This window comes from Leucoraja erinacea, chromosome 20, assembly GCF_028641065.1.
Source record: "Leucoraja erinacea ecotype New England chromosome 20, Leri_hhj_1, whole genome shotgun sequence".
In the NCBI taxonomy this organism is placed as follows: domain Eukaryota; kingdom Metazoa; phylum Chordata; class Chondrichthyes; order Rajiformes; family Rajidae; genus Leucoraja; species Leucoraja erinaceus.
In genome coordinates this window covers 35,403,570-35,423,495 of record NC_073396.1, presented here as the reverse complement: position 1 = coordinate 35,423,495, position 19,926 = coordinate 35,403,570, and positions in this window count along the sequence as shown.

Below are 19,926 nucleotides of genomic sequence, written 5' to 3'. Positions count from 1 at the left end.
TAGGCAACCAAAATTGTACACCATACTCCAGAATTGGCCTCACCAATGCCGTGTACAATTTTATCATTACATCCCAACTTCTATACACAATGCTCTGATTTATAAAGGCCAGCACACCAAAAGCTTTCTTTACCACCCTATCTACATGAGATTCCACCTTCAGGGAACTGTGCACAGTTATTCTTGGATCCCTCTATTCAACTGCATTCCTCAATTCACTACCATTTACCATGTACAGTACGTCCTATTTTGATTTGTCCTGCCAAGATGTAGCACCTCACACTTATCAGCATTAAACTCCATCTGCCATCTTTCAGCCCACTCTTCCAAATGGCCTAAATCTCTCTGTAGACTTTAAAAATCTACTTCATTATCCACAACACCACCTATCTTAGTATCATCTGCATACTTACTAATCCAATTTACTACACCATCATCCAGATCATTGATGTACATGACAAACAACAGTGGAACCAACACAGATCCCTGTGGCACCCCACTAGTCACTGGCCTCCAACCTGACAAACAGCCATCCACCATTACTCTCTGGCATCTCCCATTCAGCCACTGTTGAATCCATCTTGCTACTCCACCATTAATACCCAACCATTGAACCTTCTTAACCAACCTTCCAAGAGGAACCTTGTCAAAGGCCTTACAGAAGTCCATATATACAACATCCACTGCTTTACCTTCATCAATTTCCCGAGTAACCTCTTCAAATAATTCAAGAAGATTAGTCAAACATGACCTTCCAGGCACAAATCCAAAAAATCAAACTCGTGGTAAGTACGTAGAATGTATGTAGCAGGTACGTCAGAGCTCGTGGATGTCTCGTAATGCTAACGGCAGGTACTCGGGAAACGCGGAAACTCGTGAAGTTTTTTCAACAGTGTGAAAAATTTCCAAGAGTAAAAAAATACTCGTGATGAAGTACCACGAGTTTGATTTTTATTTTAAACTCGGGAGAGCTCTTGGGTAAAGTCGCATCGTGGGACAGGGGCTTAAGCTGTGGGACTTGGTCAAGATTCAAGATTCAAGAGAGTTTATTGTCATGTGTCCCAGATAGGACAATGAAATTCTTGCTTTGCTTCAGCACAACAGAATATAGTAGTCACTCAAGCTATTTGCCAATTAAAAGCATCTTGGCTGATCTGATTCCAACCTCAACTTCATGTTTCCATCTACCTGCAATAAACTTTCAGAACCTTGGCTTATCAAAAATATATCTACCTCCACCTTAAAAATGTTCAAGGACTCTGCTTCCACCACCCTTAGCAGAAGAGAGTTTAAAAAAATTAAAGATCTGAAGAAGGGTTTCGGACGAAACGTTGCCTATTTCCTTCGCTCCATAGATGCTGCTGCACCCGCTGAGTTTCTCCAGCTTTTTTGTGTACCTTCAAAGATTAATGACCCTTTCAAAGAAAAGATTTCAACTCCTCTCTGTATAATAGGCGGTCCTTTATTTTTAATCAATGACCCTTTATTCTACAACAAGGAAAAACATCTCCTCCTTACACACACTGTTAAACCTACACAAATCTCAAGACCCACTGGACTCGGGCAATAGTACAAAGCTTTACAACTTTGTTAATCCACTGACTAGTTGATTTGCACTGCAAAATCACCTCCTCAAACTTCCTTGATGGTAGCAATAATCATTGGGAAAAGATACATAGCCCCTCCATTATGCATGAAAAGAGAACATAATTCCCTTTTATGGATGTGGTTTGAACATTGGATTAAAATTGTTAGGTGCTGCATTTTAATATGGGCAAGATCTACACAGTGAATGACAGGGCTCTGGGGAGTATTGTAGAGCAAAGGGATCTAGGAGTGCAGGTGCATGGTTCCTTGAGGGTGGAATCACAGGTAGATACTTACTTAGACTTAGTTCCTCCCACACTGTTGAGTGCATTGGGCAGCAAGCTTTCACCATTCTGTTCGGCTTTGTGCGACGTCTTCCACCCTCGTTAGGCTTGCGTCCCGGGCTTCCAAATCCTTCTGGAATGTTCCCCTCCATGTGAGTTTTGGTTGGCCTCTTTTCCTTCTGCCGTCAGGTTGCCATGTCATTGCTATCGTAGGTGCACGTTCTGGTGACATTCTGAGTACGTCCTGCAAATGTCATCCTGCGTATCTCTATGTCCTGGCTGAGAGGCTTTGTTGCAGTTTCACGGTAGATCTCTTCGTTTGTGATGTGGTCTCTGTAGCTAGTCTGCAGGATCTTCCTCAAGCAGCGTTGTTGGAATGCATCCAATTTATTTTTCATCTTCACATTGATTTTCCATGTCTCACTGGCATAGAGGGCTGTCGGGAGGACAATGGACTGGAAGAGCTTGGCTTTTAGCATCTTGGATATCCCACCACTAGACCATATTGGCTATATTCGTCTGAAGACTGATGCAGCTTTACCAATTGATGTTGACTTCTAAATCTCCATCTACTGTGAACATGCTGCCAAGATAGGTACATCTTGTGGCATGTTCCACAGGTTCCCCATTGATTATCAGTTGGTCTATTGACAGGTAGATAGGGTGATCAAAAAGGATTTCGGCACATTGGCCTTCATCAGTCAAAGTATTGAGTATAGAGGTTGGGAGGTCATGTTGCAGGTGTATAAGGCATTGGTGAGGCCACATTTGGAGTATTGTGTTCAATTCAGTTTAGTTCTGGGCACCGGGTTATAGGAAAGATGTTATCAAGCTGGAAAGGGTACAGAGGAGATTTACGAGGATGTTGCCAGGATTAGAGGGTGTGAGCTATAGGGAGAGGTTGAGTAGGCTGTGTCTCTATTCCATGGAGCACTGGTGGATGAACGGTGATCTTATAGAGGTGTACAAAATCATGAGATGAATAGATCGGGTAGATGCACAGTCTCTTGCCCAGAGTAAGTGAATCGAGGTCCAGAGGACATAAGTTTAAGGAGAGGGGGAAAAGATTTAATAGGAATCTGAGGGGTAACATTTTCACACAGAGGGTGGTGGGTGTATGGAACAAGCTGCCAGACGAGGTAGTTGAGGCTGGGACTATAACAACGTTTAAGAAAGACAGGTACATGGCTAGGACAGGTTTGGTGGGATATGGATCTAATGTAACTGGGACATGTTGGACAGTGTGGGCAGGTTGGGCCGAAGAGTATGTTTCCACGCTGTATCACTATATTATAAGCAACCTCTTATCTTATTTGCTTCAAGTAACCTTTAGTATGAGCAAATTCAAGTGTCTTCACCTCACATGACAACAAACCACCAGGTGGCGCCCTCAATGGTTGCCTTACCAACAGTCTATCTCGCCTCTTCCTTCTTTATTGTTTTATAGTATGTGTTAAATGCATGTTTTAGTGTTCTTTATGTGGGGGATGGGGTTGGGGGAAACTTTGTTAAAGATCTTACCTTGAGAGAGATGCGATTTGTTCCCGTATCGTATCTCTGTCCGCACTGCGGCCTAACATCGTGGAGTTGGCAGCCTCTTGCTGGAGATCAACTTTGGGAGGTCCAACCAAGAGAGATTGCAGGACTTAACATCGTTGAGCTGGCGATCCCTGTCGTGGATCGATCTTGGAGGTCCAACCGCGGGGACCCTGCGGACTTTAACATTGAGGTGCTCACAGTCCCTGGTTTAAGACCGACTTCGGGAGCTCCAAGTCGCAGGAACTTCGATCACCCCCAACTGTGGATATTTCGACTGCCCCGACCGTGGGAGAATAAAGAGGAAGAAAATTAGATGTTGTTGCCTTCCATCACAATGAGGAATGTGAGGAATCCCCTGTGGTGGATGTTTATATTAAATGTTATGTATTTGTGTGGCTTGTTGCTTTTTTTTAATATGGCTGTATGGTAATTTAAGTTTCACTGTACCTTAATTGGTACAGGCAATAAACTGACCTTTGAACCCTTCTGAAAGATTTCTGGCATCCCAATTACTCTTCATGAATTAAAAATGAGTGAATGAGACCTCCTTTATGTCTGATTTAGAATTAAGTAAAATAATTTTAGAAATAGTAAGGGTACAAGTTGCACCTGACCTGGTTATTAAACATTTATTGCCATGAATACAACTGTGTTGCTTATAAAATACCAGTGTTTAGAAAGGGGGGGAATCTGAAACTGCTGTTTTACACATTTTTACGGGTCGTGACGCAGTTTTGGTGAACTAAGGGGCACCTTATATTACAAGTGATATTACAAACTTAATGTTTAAATAAGATGAATACTATTGGATCTAAAGTATTTGATGATGGTGACCCAAACTTGTCCTATTGGATTCTGCACATGCAATGAGTTTTGTGGTTATGATAAACAAAGTTCTCTTTCTTTTGGACTTACTGTGCATCTGCCAACATTTGCTTACATGTACCGTCAAGTTTGGGATTCCTGATCAACTTTCATGTGATACCTACCAAAGGTGAATACGCTTAATGCTAGAAAACTCCATATATTTAAAATTAAATGAAGAGTATGTACAAAGATTTTTTTTATGCAGTTACTCAGAACTGGGGCATATGCAAAGAAGAGTAGCGAAAAAAACAAGGAATACAAAAAGAGAGTATGAAAATAATTCAGAATTTCTCAATATCAGCAAAGATCATTTTTATATATATTGGGACCCGTTGGATCCCGACCGTAATGGGGGACCCAGCCTGCTGGGTCACACGCACCACCCAACTCCCCCACACGCACATATGCAATAATCCACTAACGCAATTGATATTATATTAATATTATTATTAATTCACTCCTTTTACCCCATCCCCCGCCCTATGCCCTCACCCATAGCCAACTCGCAGGGGGGCTAGAGAGGGGGGGTGGGGAGAGAGGGTTCAGCGGCAGAGGGACACGGAGGGGGGAGTGGGACACAGAGGCAGGAGAGGGGGGGTAGATTTTGAAGGGTTTGGGGGGGGGGGGGGAAGTTTCCCGTGACCGTCACTCCTGGTTGCAAAATGCACCCATCCCCTACCCGTTGCGGGGGGGGGGGCGAGCAAGGGGGGGGGGGGGGGTGTGGGGGTTCAGAGAGGGAGATAGGGGGGCGGTTTTTTTTTGGGGGGGGGTGACTACTCGCAGCGCTAGCGAACTGCGCGGTTTTTTTTCTAAGGTCTTGCGAGCGGCGTGGGCGGGCGACATGATTCGCAGCGTGTGAACACAACATGCAGCCATTGTGACGTACTCACGTCATCAGCCAAAGCCAGCGGTTTTCAATTTCTAAGTTGTTTGAAATTTTTGAACATTTTCATAAATAACTCGAGAAATAAAGCATGAATTTTTCAGATGAGGCAATTTCGGATTCCACGGGATAAAATTCTACAGGAATATGTAAAAATTTACTGTCAGGGGGTTGTTTTTTCGAGCAGACGTGATTATGCACACAACACACACACACACATCCAAGATCAGAGTTTTAAGTATATAGGATGGGAAAGGGCAATATCGATCCCTTAAAGATAGACGCCAGTGACATGGTAAATGCATTAAATGATCATTTTGCATCTATATTTACACTAGAGTATGAAATGCTGAACATGGCAAGGAAATTATTACTGAAGGAAATGAATTCACTAAAATTGTGAGCTAAATAGCAAAAAAGAAGTCATCAGAATCAGAATATTTATTACATGTCATTTGAACCTCAGTGAGGCTCAAACGAAACTCCGTTTCCACAGCCATACAAACAAAGACAATTCCTACAAAACATACAAACAATTCAATTTACACAAACATCCATCACAGTGAATCTCCTCCTCACTGTGATGGAAGGCAAAGTCTTTTCTCTCCCCTTTCTCCATTTCTCTCCCGATGTTGAAGCCCCAGGCGGGCGATGATGAGTCCCACGGCCATTTTAGGCCACGCCGGGCGATGTACGGCCCCGCTCCCGGTCTAAAAGTCACGAAGTTGGAGCCCCCGGCGAGCGCTGGAATGTCCCGCGGCCATTAAAGCCGCGCCGGGCGACGTACGGCCCCGCTCCCGGTCGTTCCAACCCCGCGACACGGGCTGGAGAAGTCGCGTTGCGGGAGCTCCGAAAAGCGGTCTCTCACCCGGACTCGCGAGCTCCCGATGTTCCAGTCCACCGGACCTGCGGCTGCAGCTGGAGCCTCCGAACTCCGGGTCTGGCCGCAGCAGCGAGCCACCACCGCTCCCCACGCTCCGAGGCCGACCAGCCCCATGATGGTAAGTCCGCAGCTCCTTGGCTGGAGCCCCAGGTCGTTCCGGCCGGAGGCCGCTCCACGGTGCTAGGCTCCAACGACAACGGAGACCCGACAGGAAAAAGTGAAATATCCCAGGAATATGTTGTATTTCCAAGGATTTTAAAGAAAGTGGATTAAAGTCTAATGGATGCATAAATTATAATCTGCCTAAATCTTTTCATTTAGAAATGTTTCCGTCCTATGAGAAAATACCGCAGTCACTCATAATTGAAAAGAAGGATGGACAAGGGCAATGAGGGAATATAGAAAATATAGTTAGGAAAATATGTGTTGCTAGTAAATTTAGTAGAGAGTCTGGAGTTAAAAATGGAAGATCTTCAAGGTATTCAATCATTTTGTTAATTCTCACAGAATGATAAAATGTAAGAAAAATCCGATTTTTGGTGCAATGCATTCTAGTGCAGGGATGATTCATTGGTGTAAACTAAAGGAAAATATTTATGATTTTTATCCGATAGAGTCAATGGTATTATAACAATTTGCAAACTAAGAATAACTGCTACAGGATTCCAGAAAGGATCGGATAAAGTTGAATAATTTGATAACAGACTATGTGAAAAGATTGTGATGATGGTCAGATGGAAGGCAAGAGCTTGTTCGATTATCCATCCACCTGCCACCCTGTCAGGTACTTCATACCTTGAAGGTGGAAGAGTTTGCGGTCCCCTTACTACCCCATCGATGTAAGAGCTTGGCATTCCCAGCCCCATCGCTGGAAGAGTTTGGGATTCTGGTCGGATTCACGAGGGAAGGGGAACCAAGTCATCCGGCACCCGGTGGCCTTTCGCCAGATGGCGCTGACATGTTGGCTACATGAGGCGAAACTTGCTTGCAACCGCAGCGCTAGGTGGCGACCTTCTTATTAAAACTGCGAGAGAAAAAATAATTTAAATAACCCAGAATTAAAATTAAAAACCCTTTACCTGTCCTATCTGTTTTTATATATTTTTTGGAGTTGTTAATATTTGGACCACGAATGGAAAGGACGAAATATTACATTTTTTTAAACATTTCAGTAACCTGGTTTAAAAATATTTTGTGATTGAGGAATACAATTACGTGATACACAAATGATAGCATATTTAAAAAAAAAACCCCAGAGAGCAAGAGGGAAATCCCGCTGCTCTTTCGATAGCGACTTTCATTGAAACGCATTGGTTGCTCTCGCCATTTCTACAGCATAGAAAAAAAGAAGTGTGTGTTTTGTGTTCAGAGCAAGTTCTTTTAACCGCGTGGCTCGGAGTGCCCCAAGTCGTTTTACTGTGATAAAGCACGTCTGCAAACAGTGCGAACTCCGTTGTGTCAATGGCAGGGCGCGACCCCTGCCTGCCTGTGCTACACCTGCAACTATGAGCGTATGTCAATGCCGGGGATGGAGGGCAAAGTCAACCTGCAATCGGTGCACAATAGTACTCAGGGAGTGTTTAAGAAGGAACTGCAGATGCTGGAGAATCGAAGGTACACAAAAAAGCTGGAGAAACTCAGCGGGTGCAGCAGCATCTATGGAGCGAAGGAAATAGGCAACGTTTCGGCCCGAAACGTTGCCTATTTCCTTCGCTCCATAGATGCTGCTGCACCCGCTGAGTTTCTCCAGCTTTTTTGTGTACCTAGTACTCAGGGAGTATTCTGCACCATTGAGTTCGAGAGCAAAAATAGTTAACATGTTACTGAGAACGCTGTATGTTTTCCAGCACAAGAAGGGGGGGGGGGGGGGGGCGGGAGTCGATCTCAGTCTACCCCACGGCAGAAGGGGGAGGCCTTGTAACGTTTGATAGCCACAGGGAAGAGGGATCACCCGTGGCGTTCTGTCCTGCATCTTGGTGGAACCAGTCTGCTGCTGAAGGTACTCCTCAGGTTGACCAGTGTGTCATGGAGGGGGTTACATTCATGTGGGGAGTGGATGTTCTTCTGTTGAACATTTTATGCAACAGATGGATCTTTACATCAGTGTTGTTCTCTGTCAACTCTGCATTTATGTCAGTCAGGATTAGGTGGTTAACTGTACGAGGGTTGCTTGAATGCATGTCACGTGGTCTCCCTTTGTAAATACTGAATGCTAACAAACCGAGGCAGACACGGCCACATCGAACTTACTGACACTGCTACTTTTAATTTGACTCCTGTTTAGTTATAGAAACTAAACAGGAAAACTAGTTTTCTTATAGAAACTTACAAGATTCTTAAGAGGTTGGGCAGGCTAGATGCAGGAAGATTGTTCCAGATGTTGGGGAAGTCCAGAACAAGGGGTCACAGTTTAAAGATAAGGGGGAAATCCTTTAGGACAGAGATGAGAAAAACATTTTTCACACAGAGAGTGGTGAATCTCTGGAATTCTCTGCCACAGAAGGTAGTTGAGGTCAGTTCATTGGCTATATTTAAGAGGGAGTTAGATGTGGTCCTTGTGGCTAAAGGGGTCTGGGAGTATGGAGAGAAGGCAGGTACAGGATACTGAGTTGGATGATCAGCCATGATCATATTGAATGGTGGTGCAGGCTTGAAGGGCCGAATGGTCTACTCCTGCACTTAATTTCTATCTTTCCCTCTCCTCACCACTCTCCCTCTCCCTCTCCCACCCATCCCTCTCTCCCCCACCCCCCTTCCCTCTCTACCCCTCCCTCCCCACTCTTCCACTTCTCTCCTCTTACTCCACCCCTCTCCCTCCCTCACCCCTCTTTCTTCCCCTCCCTGTCACACCCCTTCCCCTCTGTCCCTCTTCCACCACTCCCCCTGTCCCTCTTCCACCACTCCCGCTACCCCTCCCTCCCTCCCCACTCTTCCACTTCTCTCCCCCTTCTCTCCTCCCCCTCTCCCTCTCCTCACCCCTCTCCCATCCCTCTCTCCCCCCCACCCCTTCCCTCTCTACCCCACCCCCTTCCCCTCTCTCTCCCCCCCCCCCTTCCCCTCTGTCCCTCTTCCACCACTCCCCTACCCCTCCCCTCCCACTTCTCTCCCCTTAACCCACCCCTCTCCCCCCCTCCACCCCCATCTCCCCTCCCTTCCCTCTCTATCCAACCCCTTCCCCTACCCCCCTGTCCATCTTCCACCACTCCTGCTACCCCTCTCTCCCTCCCACCCTCCCCACTCTTCCACTTCTCTCCCCCCCCCCCCCCCCCACACTCTTTCCCCTCTCTCCCCCCCCACCCCTCTACCTCTCCCATCCCACTCTCCCCCCCCTCCCTCCACACTCTTCCCCCTCTTCCCTCCCTCCTCATTCCCTTACCGTGCACAGTCTCTGTCTTTAAGAAGGAACTACAGATGCTGGAAAATCGAAGGTAGACATAAAAAAAGCTTGATAAACTCAACGGGTGCGGCAGCATCTATGGAGCGAATTGAATGGTCAATGTTTTTGGCCGAAACCCGAAGAAGGGTTTTGGCCAAAAACGTTGCCCTTTTCCTTAGATGCTGCTGCACCCGCTGAGTTTATCCAGCTTTTTTGTTGTTGTAGCAGCCTTTCTCTCTCTCTCTGCCCTTCTCTCTTCTCTCGACATGCACGCCCGCTCCAACCCCTCCCCCCCTTCACCCCCCCCTCCTCTCCTCCCCCTCTTCTCCCCCCCCCCCCCCCCGCCTTTGGTGCAGGAGGCGCGCGCAGCATCTTAACGCTCAGCGATTATTCGAATTATTCACTAACCATCATTCTGACTTTGCTTGTGAAGAGAAAAGTCCTGAATTGCATTTGTCTGATGCAGGAAGATTGCAGCAGTGAACTCTGTCTCTACCAGCCGCAAGCCCATTCAGGTAGCAGGAAGCAGCTTCACTTCACTCCCGAATGATCTCAACTCCTTCTACACCAGATTTGAAAAGGACAATAGCACCCAGCTAGAATCAATCGTCTCCACACTCAGACCTGATGACTCCAGCCTCAACATCAACACATCAGAGGTGGTGAGAGCCCTCAAAAGGACTAAAAAGAACACAGCTCCAGGGCCAGACAACATCTGCGGGCGGACCCTATGGCACTGTGCTGAGCAGCTGGGAGGTGTGTTCCAGCATCTGTTCCAGGGTTCTTTGACCAGCAGCACAGTCCCCGCGATGTGGAAAAACTCAACAGTGATTCCCATCCCAAAGAAGGGCACCACCAAGGTCCTGAATGACCTGAGACCGGTGGCTCTCACCTCCCTGATCATGAAGGCCATGGAGAGGATCATCAAGGAGCACATCACCAAGGCAACTGGCTCGATGATGGATCCATTGCAGTTTGCTTACCAGGCTGGCAGGGGTGTCAATGACGCAAAAATATTCATCTTAAACACTATCCATAAGCATCTGGAAATCCCCAAGGCCACAGCCAGACTTCTGTTTGTAGACTTCTCATCAGCATTCCACACCATGCAGCCACATATTTTGGCTGAGAAGCTCATCACCCACACCTTGTCCGACACCCTCTTCACCTTCACTGGCTCTCCACAAGGCTGTGTCCTCTCCCCACTTCTCTTCATTCTCTACACTGATGACTGCAGATCCACCCAGCCAAACTGCCTCTTTGTAAAATTTGCTGATGACATAGTTCTCCTGTCTCTTCTTCCCAGCCACACACAACATCACAGCTCAGCCCTGCAGGACTTTATAGTATGGTGTGAAAATTCTTGTCTTGAGCTAAATATAAGCAAAACCAAGGACATGATTGTGACTTTTTCCCCCCAACAGAGACAGATGGCTGAGGCAGCCACCACTATCATCCAGCAGGAGCCAGTGGAGATAGTGGAGGTATACAAATACCTGGGAACAGCCTTCGACAACCTGCTAAGGTTTTCCTCTAACATAGAGGAAATCCTTAAAAAGTGCCATCAGAGACAGTACCTACTCAGGAAGCTGAAGTCATTTGGGATTAACAAAGACATTCTCACTACATTCTACTACGCATTCATTGAAAATGTAATAACCTTCTCTTTCACTAGCTGGTTCCACTCCATCACCCTGCAAAACAGAAACCGCCTGTTGAATGTGGTCAAGGTCTGGTCAAAAATCATTGAGCAGCCCGTCCGAACTCTCACTGCGACCAACAGTCTGTAAAGTTAACACGCAGGATTCTTCAGGACCCCTCTCACATCCTGTTTCCTGAGTTTGAGTGGCTCCCCTCAGGACGCAGACTCCGCTGTCCGGGTTGCCGGACACAGAGGAGGAAGGCAACCTTCATCCCCAGGGCTGTCCAGCTTTTTAATGCTGATCACTGACTCATGAACATATGAAATGAAATAGCCTTCTATATGCACTTTTTAATTGAAGCACTTAGGAAGCACTTTAAAACAATTGCTATGTGTTGAATGTTGATGTGCGGTGTGTGTTGTGTGATTGTGCAGTGTGTCTGTGAAATGCGTGTGCTGGTTGATTGTGCAGTATGTGTGCTGCTTATGTTTGTTGATTGTGTCCCTTTTTAAAAAGTTACTGTAATGCGCCTTTTTAAATTGCCCCTCGGGGACGAATAAAGTGCTTTGAATTGAATTGAATTGAATTGTTCCCGATGTTGGGGACGTCCAGGACAAGCGGGACACAGTTTAAGGATAAAGGGGAAATCCTTTAGTACTGAGATGAGGAAAACATTTTTCACACAGATAGTGGGTGAGTCTCTGGAACTCTCTGCCACAGAAGGTAGTTGAGGCCAGTTCATTGGCTATATTTAAGAGGGAGTTAGATGTGGCCCTTGTGGCTAAAGGGATCAGGGGGGTATGGAGAGAAGGCAGGTACGGGATACTGAGTTGGATGATCAGCCATGATCATATTGAATGGCGGTGCAGGCTCGAAGGGCCGAATGGCCTACTCCTGCACTTAATTTCTATGTTTCTATTTTTCCCTCTTCTCACCCCTCTCCCTCTGCCACCCATCTCTCTCTCCCCCACCCCCCTTCCCTCTATACCACCACCCCCTTCCCCCTACCCCTCTGTCCCTCTTCCACCACTCCCCCCCCGTCCCTCTTCTACCACTCCCCCGCTACCTCTCCCTCCCTCTTTCACTTCACTCCCACTCTCCTCCTCCCCCCCTCTCCTCACCCCTCTCCCATCCCCTCTCTCCCCCACACCCCCTTCCCTCTCTACCTCCTCACCCCTTCCCTCTCTCCCCCCCCCCCCCTTCCCCCCTCTGTCCCTTTTCCATTACTCCCCCTCCCCCTCTCCCTCTCATCCTCCCTCCCACTCTTCCTCTTCTCTCCCCCCTGCCCCCCCTCCTCTCTCCTCCCCTGCCCCCCCCTCTCTCCCCCCTCTCCTTCCTCTCTCCCCCCTCCCCCCCCTCCTCTCCCCCCTCCCCCTCCCGCAAATGGTTATTTGGGGGGTTGGGGGGTTGAAATAAAAAGGCACTCTCTCTCCCCCCTTCTTCTCTCCCCCCCTCCTCTTCCCCCCCCCCCTCTCTTCCACTTCCCCCTCCTCTTCCCCCCCCCTCCTCTCCACTCTCCTCCCCCCTCTCCTCTCCCCCCTCCTCTCCTCTCCACTCCCCCCTCTCTCTCTCCTCCCTTCCTCTTTTTCCACCCCTCCTCCCCTCCCTCCCCACCGTCCCTCTCCCCCCCAACCCCCCTCCCCTCCACACACCCCTCCCCCTTTTCCTTCCCTGCTCCCCCACCCCTCCCCTCACCTCTCCCCCTCCTCTCTCTCCCTCACCTCTCTCCCTCCCCTCCCACCCCCACCTTTCCCCTCACCCTCCCTCCGTCTTCTCCTCGCCACCCCCCCCTCTCCCTCTTGCCCCTCTCTCTATGTCTCTGCCCCTTCTCTCTCTGCCCTCACTCTCTATCCCCCCCACTCCCCCCCCCTCGCTAGATGTGACTGCAAGTTATTGTGTGTGACGCTACATGCCGCCTCCCCCCCCCCCCCCAACCCCACGTTGGGGGAACAGACCCAACGGGTCTGCACTTGGTCTAGTGATTATTAAATCTATCTGATCAGAAAATGTAATTGCTTGCCTTCACAGATCTGCAAGTGTGTCCAGTAGGAACAGGCACAGTATCCGATCACTGCAAGCCCTGCATGAAATGAGAGAATGGTCACAGAAAAAAACACCTAATACCAATTCCATTATAAAGATTTCTCCGTGGATTGTCACGTTGTAGTGGTGAAGAAACTTGTGTGGACCTCAGATCCTGAGAGCATTGGAGCATTGGACCATTGAACAATTGGAACAGTTTGTGGAACTTTACATTTCCAATTGTCCCGTTGAAGGAAGTGAATTGAAGACATTGATGTCAGGTGTTCAGGGAGATTGTGACTATGATGCATCACTTCCTTTACCGGCTACTGAAGAAGGAGCAACAGCTTTTGTCACAAACAAAACCAAAGAACTGCGTGACTGTTTAAAAAAAAAAGCATGACTTTAGCAATAAAATTGAATTTTGAAACGTGAATTAGCTGACAAGTTGAATTCTGCAGAACAATTCCTGAAAAATGATATTGCTGTTTGTGAGATCTTGCTTGGTGCAAATTGGCTGCCCTGCCTATACTTCACATGTACTTTGTTGGCTTTAAGGTATTTTAAGATAACCCAAGATTGTCAAAAGGGCAAACGGCCATATAAATGGAAGTTTTTTTCTTTCATGTGGTCTTTGCTACAATTTGTAGATTGCAGACTGAGATGAAACCGATTCTGCCAAGTGATTTATCAATAATGTGTAGGGGGGGGGGACTACAGATGCCAGCTTAAACCAAAGATAGACACAAAAAGCTGGAGTAACTCAGTGGGTCAGGCATCATTTATGGAGAAAAAGAATAGATGACGTTTTAGGCGAGGTCCTACTTCAGACTGAGAGTCAGGGAAAAGTGAAAGGTTTCCCTTCCCCTGACTCTCAATCTGAAGAAGGGTCTCGGCCCAAAACGTCACCTATTATTTCATTTTGTTTTCTCTTTGGTTCTTTCCTCTCCATTTCATATTTTTATTCTTGGGTTTTCCCTACCACAGTTACTCCAGATATATCAATAATGATGAATTTTCTTATTTTTTATACCTTCTGGATTTTTCTAGTCAACCGCCATTATTTTTTTCCTTTTTATAGTTTAATCAAGCTGGTAGGGAATTGAAGAATACAGTTAAACAGAGGGATCTGGGAATAACCATGCATAGTTCCTTGAAGGTGGAATCTCATATAGATAGGGTGGTAAAGAAAGCTTTTGGTATGCTAGCCTTTATAAATCAGAGCATTGAGTATAGAAGCTGGGATGTAATGTTAAAATTGTACAAGGCCAAATCTGGAGTATGGTGTACAATTTTGGTCGCCCAAATAGGAAGGATGTCAACAAAATAGAGAGAGTACAGAGGAGATTTACTAGAATGTTGCCTGGGTTTCAACAACTAAGTTACAGAGATAGGTTGAATAAATTAGGTCTTTATTCTCTGGAGCGCAGGTTAAGGGGGGACTTGATAGAGGTCTTTAAAATGATGAGAGGGATAGACAGAGTTGATGTGGACAAGCTTTTCCCTTTGAGAATAGGGAAGATTCAAACAAGAGGACATCACTTCAGAATTAAGGGACAGAAGTTTAAGGGTAACATGAGGGGGAACTTCTTTACTCAGAGAGTGGTAGCGGTGTGGAATGAGCTTCCAGTGGAAGTGGTGGCGGCATGTTCGTTGGTATCATTTACAAATAAATTGGATAGGCATATGGATGAGAAGAGAATGGAGGGTTATGGTATGAGTGCAGGCAGGTGGGACTAAGGGAAAAAAATGTTGTTCGGCACGGACTTGTAGGGCCGAGATGGCCTGTTTCCGTGCTGTAATTGTTATATGGTTATATGTTATATGGTTATATGTTACTTCAATGTCTCTTTCTCCATTCCTACCTGTCATCTTGATTAACCAATTCAAACATTTCTCATTTGTTTAAGCCGTTGTGTTTTCTTTTTGGGTTTTTTGACTGGCATGTTCTCTAACTCCTTCAGTGGTTTGCATTTTAATGTAATGACATTTAGAATTTACTTCCCTTATTTTGTTTGACAATATTCAAATTTACTTTTATATTTTTGCTTTTCCCATAATTTCTAGAAATATTATGAAATTAGTTTTGGGTTCTACTTTTATGCATTTCTTTAATTTTTAAAATAATTTTATAGCTTATAATTCTGTTTTATAAAATCCCTTTCTTCCATTCAGTTTAAAGTTTGGTTTGCAACATTCCATTAGTTCTCGGCTGCTGGCTGCTTTTGCTTCTGCTTCCTTTAATTTATAGTTCAAATGGTTTTCTTTTGTTTTTGCTCAATGGTTCATTTTGGCCTTGGGCAAGTTATTTTGTTTTTTGTTTGGTTCTTCCCATTCCGTTTCATATTTTTATTCTCTGTTTTTCCCTTACCACAGTTACTTTTGCTGTCTTCCTTGTCAACCTTTTCAGTCTTTGTAACTTTTGCAGTATTTCTGTCAGAATTAGTTGGTCAGTCTTGTTCTGGTACTTCCTCTCCTGCTGTTACATGCATTTTCCTTAAATGTCATTATCATTATCTTTATCATCCTTTATTGTCATCTTGCAAAGCAACAGTTGTACAGTGCAAAATGAGAAGACAATTCCCAGGGAATACCAGAGCATCGCACATAAAAACTTCAACATTTCACGCATAAAAAACAACAAAAAGCAATCCAGTTCCTGATAAAACAGTACGAATAGTTTAAAAAAGTGCAGGTAAAAACAGCAACATTAAAAATACAAGTAAAAAACTGTACAGACTCCACCGTGCCCCTGTAAAAAGTCCTGAGGATGTTGGTGGGGAGTGAGACATGTTTGAGTTTCCTCAGGTAGTGCAGTTGCTGATGGGCCCGTTTGACAATCCCAGTGTTGTTCCTGGACCAGGATCCTGAGACTGGTCCAGGATTTTGGAAATCACATAACTTTTCTATTTCTTTTAACAGTTCTCACTGGCCATCATTGCACTTACTCTTCATTGCATCAAGTTCATTAAAATATTATTTTCACCAATTTATTCCCATATATTCCTTTATGCATTTACTTTAATAATTCTTTGTACCTTCTTTTGAAGGCATCAACAATTTTGAATTTAGTACAGACATTTATTAGCGTTTCATTTATAGTTGTTCTCCCGCCAACATGCCCCCACTTTATCAATTCAGCCAGTGTCATTCTGTCTTTTACAAACAAAGATTATTTTCTGTTGGTCAGAATTTCTATAACCTAAATTCTTGACAAGGTCAAACCTTATCTAAATGGCATCAAAATGAGGAGGTTGGTTTGTGTCCCCCATTCATATTATTGCTCCCCATTTTAGTTTTGATTCACTGAACAAAACTAAAGGATAAATGCAAGTTTAAAATAAATTGTTATGAGATAGTTAGTGGGCATTCATAGTGGGTGGGTATTCAGGCAAAATCAATGTTGCACTCTCTTTACATCTTCTGGAAATAACTAGGGTAAAATGCTCATTTGAAAAATTAAACATTAGTGGTGTAATTCAAAGGTAATATGAATAAATTGTGTTTTTTAATCTCAATATTAAGCAAATAAATTACTAACATTTGTGAAGTTGCTTTTATAACTTCAATAATTTTATTTTAAATAAATTCTTAAAGCCCTGAATAGACTTGGGTATCCCCATTCTTGTTCACAGTACACACTTTAATCCTACAACAATGTTCTTCCAAAATCCAGCCTTTTCCACATCAATGTTCAATGGTTCTTTATTGTCACATGTATAGTCGTACAGTGAAATTTGTTTTGCATGCAGTTCAGTAAAGCCATTCCTAAGCACATTAGTACAAAGAGCATAGAAATAGTCCACTGAGGCAGCATGCAAAAGTCGCCAGGTTTTGGTGCCATCTTATAACCTTATATCCACCCAAGTAAAAAATATTGGCAACCTTGATTACGCTTACATACTGTGATGGATTTTTGTTTTGGTGAGATGCTGTAAGGGGAGAGGTGAGAACCTTTAATCTATTCATCTCTGGCCTTTGTCCAACCACCTAGCTATCAAAAACCCTCTGACCTGTATCTACCTATCACTTGTGTAGGAAGGAACAGCCAATGCTGGTTTACACCGAAGATAGACACAAAATGCTGGAGTAAAAGCAGAACAGGCTGCATCTGATGAATGGCTGATGTTTCGGGTCGAGATCCTTCTTCAGACAGAATCGGGGAGAGGGAAATGAGAGGTATGAAAATAGATCATTGTGGGTTCCACCTTTCCTTGATCATCGTTGCTGGTTTTGATTTGTTCCTTTGCATATCTTTCATTCATTTGTTCTACATGCCTTTTCATATTTCTCATTTCCCTCTCCCCAACTCACAGTCTGAAATACAAGAAATGTCAACCCAAAATATCCCTATTCCTTTTCTCCAGAGATGCTGCCTGACCTAATGTTACTCCTGGTTTTAGTGTCCATCCACCTAACACTTGAAAAAAATTTGAACGAAATGTCGTTACCATACAGTCATAGCATTAAAAAGCAAACAAAACACACAATTACTTAAATTTAACATAAATATCCATCACAGTGAGTCTCCTCCAGGCGCCTCCTCACTGTGATGGAAGGTAAAAAGTCTTATCTCTTACTTGATGGCCTTGTTCTGCCCCTTTTCTCTTCCAGCTTTCTCCCCCCACGCCCTCCCCCCATCAGTCTCAAAATGTGTCCCCACCCAAAACATCACCTGTTCATGTTCTCCCCAGATGCTGCCTGACCCGCTGAGTTACTCCAGCATTTTGAGTCTATCTTCGGTGTAAATCAGCATCTGCTGATGCTTCCACCACCTTTCACTCGCCAGGTTTCGTCACTCCCACATCCATCCCTAATCAGTCTGAAGATGGATCCCAACCCGGACCTTCCCCTGTCCATGTTCTCCCCAGATGCTGCCTGCCTTACTATTACTCCAGCACTATGTCTATATTACAGAGATGCTGCCTAACGCGCTGTTACTCCAGCACTGTGAGCCCATCCTCTAGAGATGCGGCCTGCCCTGCAGAGGTACTCCAGCACTGTGTGTCTATCATCTGGAGATGAAGCTGCCCCAGTTACTCCAGCACTGTGAGTCTAGAGATGCTGCCTGCCCCACTATTACTCCAGCACTGTGTCTATGTTAGAGATGCTGCATGCCCCACTATTACTCCAGCACTGTGAGTCTAGAGATGCTGCCTGCCCCACTATTACTCCAGCACTGTGAGTCGAGATGCTGCATGCCCCACTATTACTCCAGCACTGTGTCTGTTACAGAGATGCTGCCTGCCCCACTATTACTCCAGCCCTGTGAGTCTAGAGATGCCAGCACTATTACTCCAGCCCTGTGATTCTACAGATGCTGCATGCCCCACTATTACTCCAGCACTGTGAGTCTAGAGATGCTGCATGCCCCACTATTACTCCCGCGCGGTGAGTCTATAGATGCTGCATGCCCCACTATTACTCCAGCACTGAGTCTAGAGATGCTGCCTGCCTGCCCCTGTCTTACTCCAGCACTGTGAGTCTAGAGATGCTGCATGCCCCTCTCTCACTCCAGCACTGCGAGTCTATAGATGCTGCATGCCCCACTATTACTCCAGCACTGCGAGTCTAGAGATGCTGCATGCCCCACTATTACTCCAGCACTGTGTCTAGAGATACTGCATGCCCCACTATTACTCCAGCACTGTGATTCTACAGATGCTGCATGCCCCACTATTACTCCAGCACTGTGATTCTACAGATGCTGCATGCCCCACTATTACTCCAGCACCGTGAGTCTAGAAATGCTGCCTGCCCCACTATTACTCCAGCACTGTGTGGCTAGAGATGCTGCCTGCCCCACTATTACTCCAGCACTGTGATTATACAGATGCTGCCTGCCCCACTATTACGCCAGCACTATGTGAGTCTAGAGATGCTGCATGCCCCACTATTACTCCAGCACTGTGTCTAGAGATGCTGCGTGCCCCACTATTACTCCAGCACTGTGAGTCTACAGATGCTGCATGCCCCACTATTACTCCAGCACTGTGAGTCTAGAGATACTGCATGCCCCACTATTACTCCAGCACTGTGAGTCTAGAGATGCTGCATGCCCCACTATTACTCCAGCACTGTGTCTAGAGATGCTGCATGCCCCACTATTGCTCCAACACTGTGAGTCTACAGATGCTGCATGCCCCACTATTACTCCAGCACTGTGAGTCTAGAGATACTGCATGCCCCACTATTACTCCAGCACTGTGAGTCTACAGATACTGCATGCCCCACTATTACTCCAGCACTGTGAGTCTAGAGATACTGCATGCCCCACTATTACTCCAGCACTGTGTCTAGAGATGCTGCATGCCCCACTATTACTCCAGCACTGTGAGTCTACAGATGCTGCATGCCCCACTATTACTCCAGCACTGTGAGTCTACAGATGCTGCATGCCCCACTATTACTCCAGCACTGTGTCTAGAGAGATGCTGCATGCCCCACTATTACTCCAGCACTGTGAGTCTAGAGATGCTGCATGCCCCACTATTACTCCAGCACTGTGAGTCTAGAGATGCTGCATGCCCCACTATTACTCCAGCACTGTGAGTCTAGAGATGCTGCATGCCCCACTATTACTCCAGCACTGTGAGTATTACTCCAGCACTGTGAGTCTACAGATGCTGCATGCCCCACTATTACTCCAGCACTGTGTCTAGAGATGCTGCATGCCCCACTATTACTCCAGCACTGTGAGTCTAGAGATGCTGCATGCCCCACTATTACTCCAGCACTGTGAGTCTAGAGATGCTGCCTGCCCCACTATTACTCCAGCACTGTGAGTCTACAGATACTGCATGCCCCACTATTACTCCAGCACTGTGAGTCTAGAGATGCTG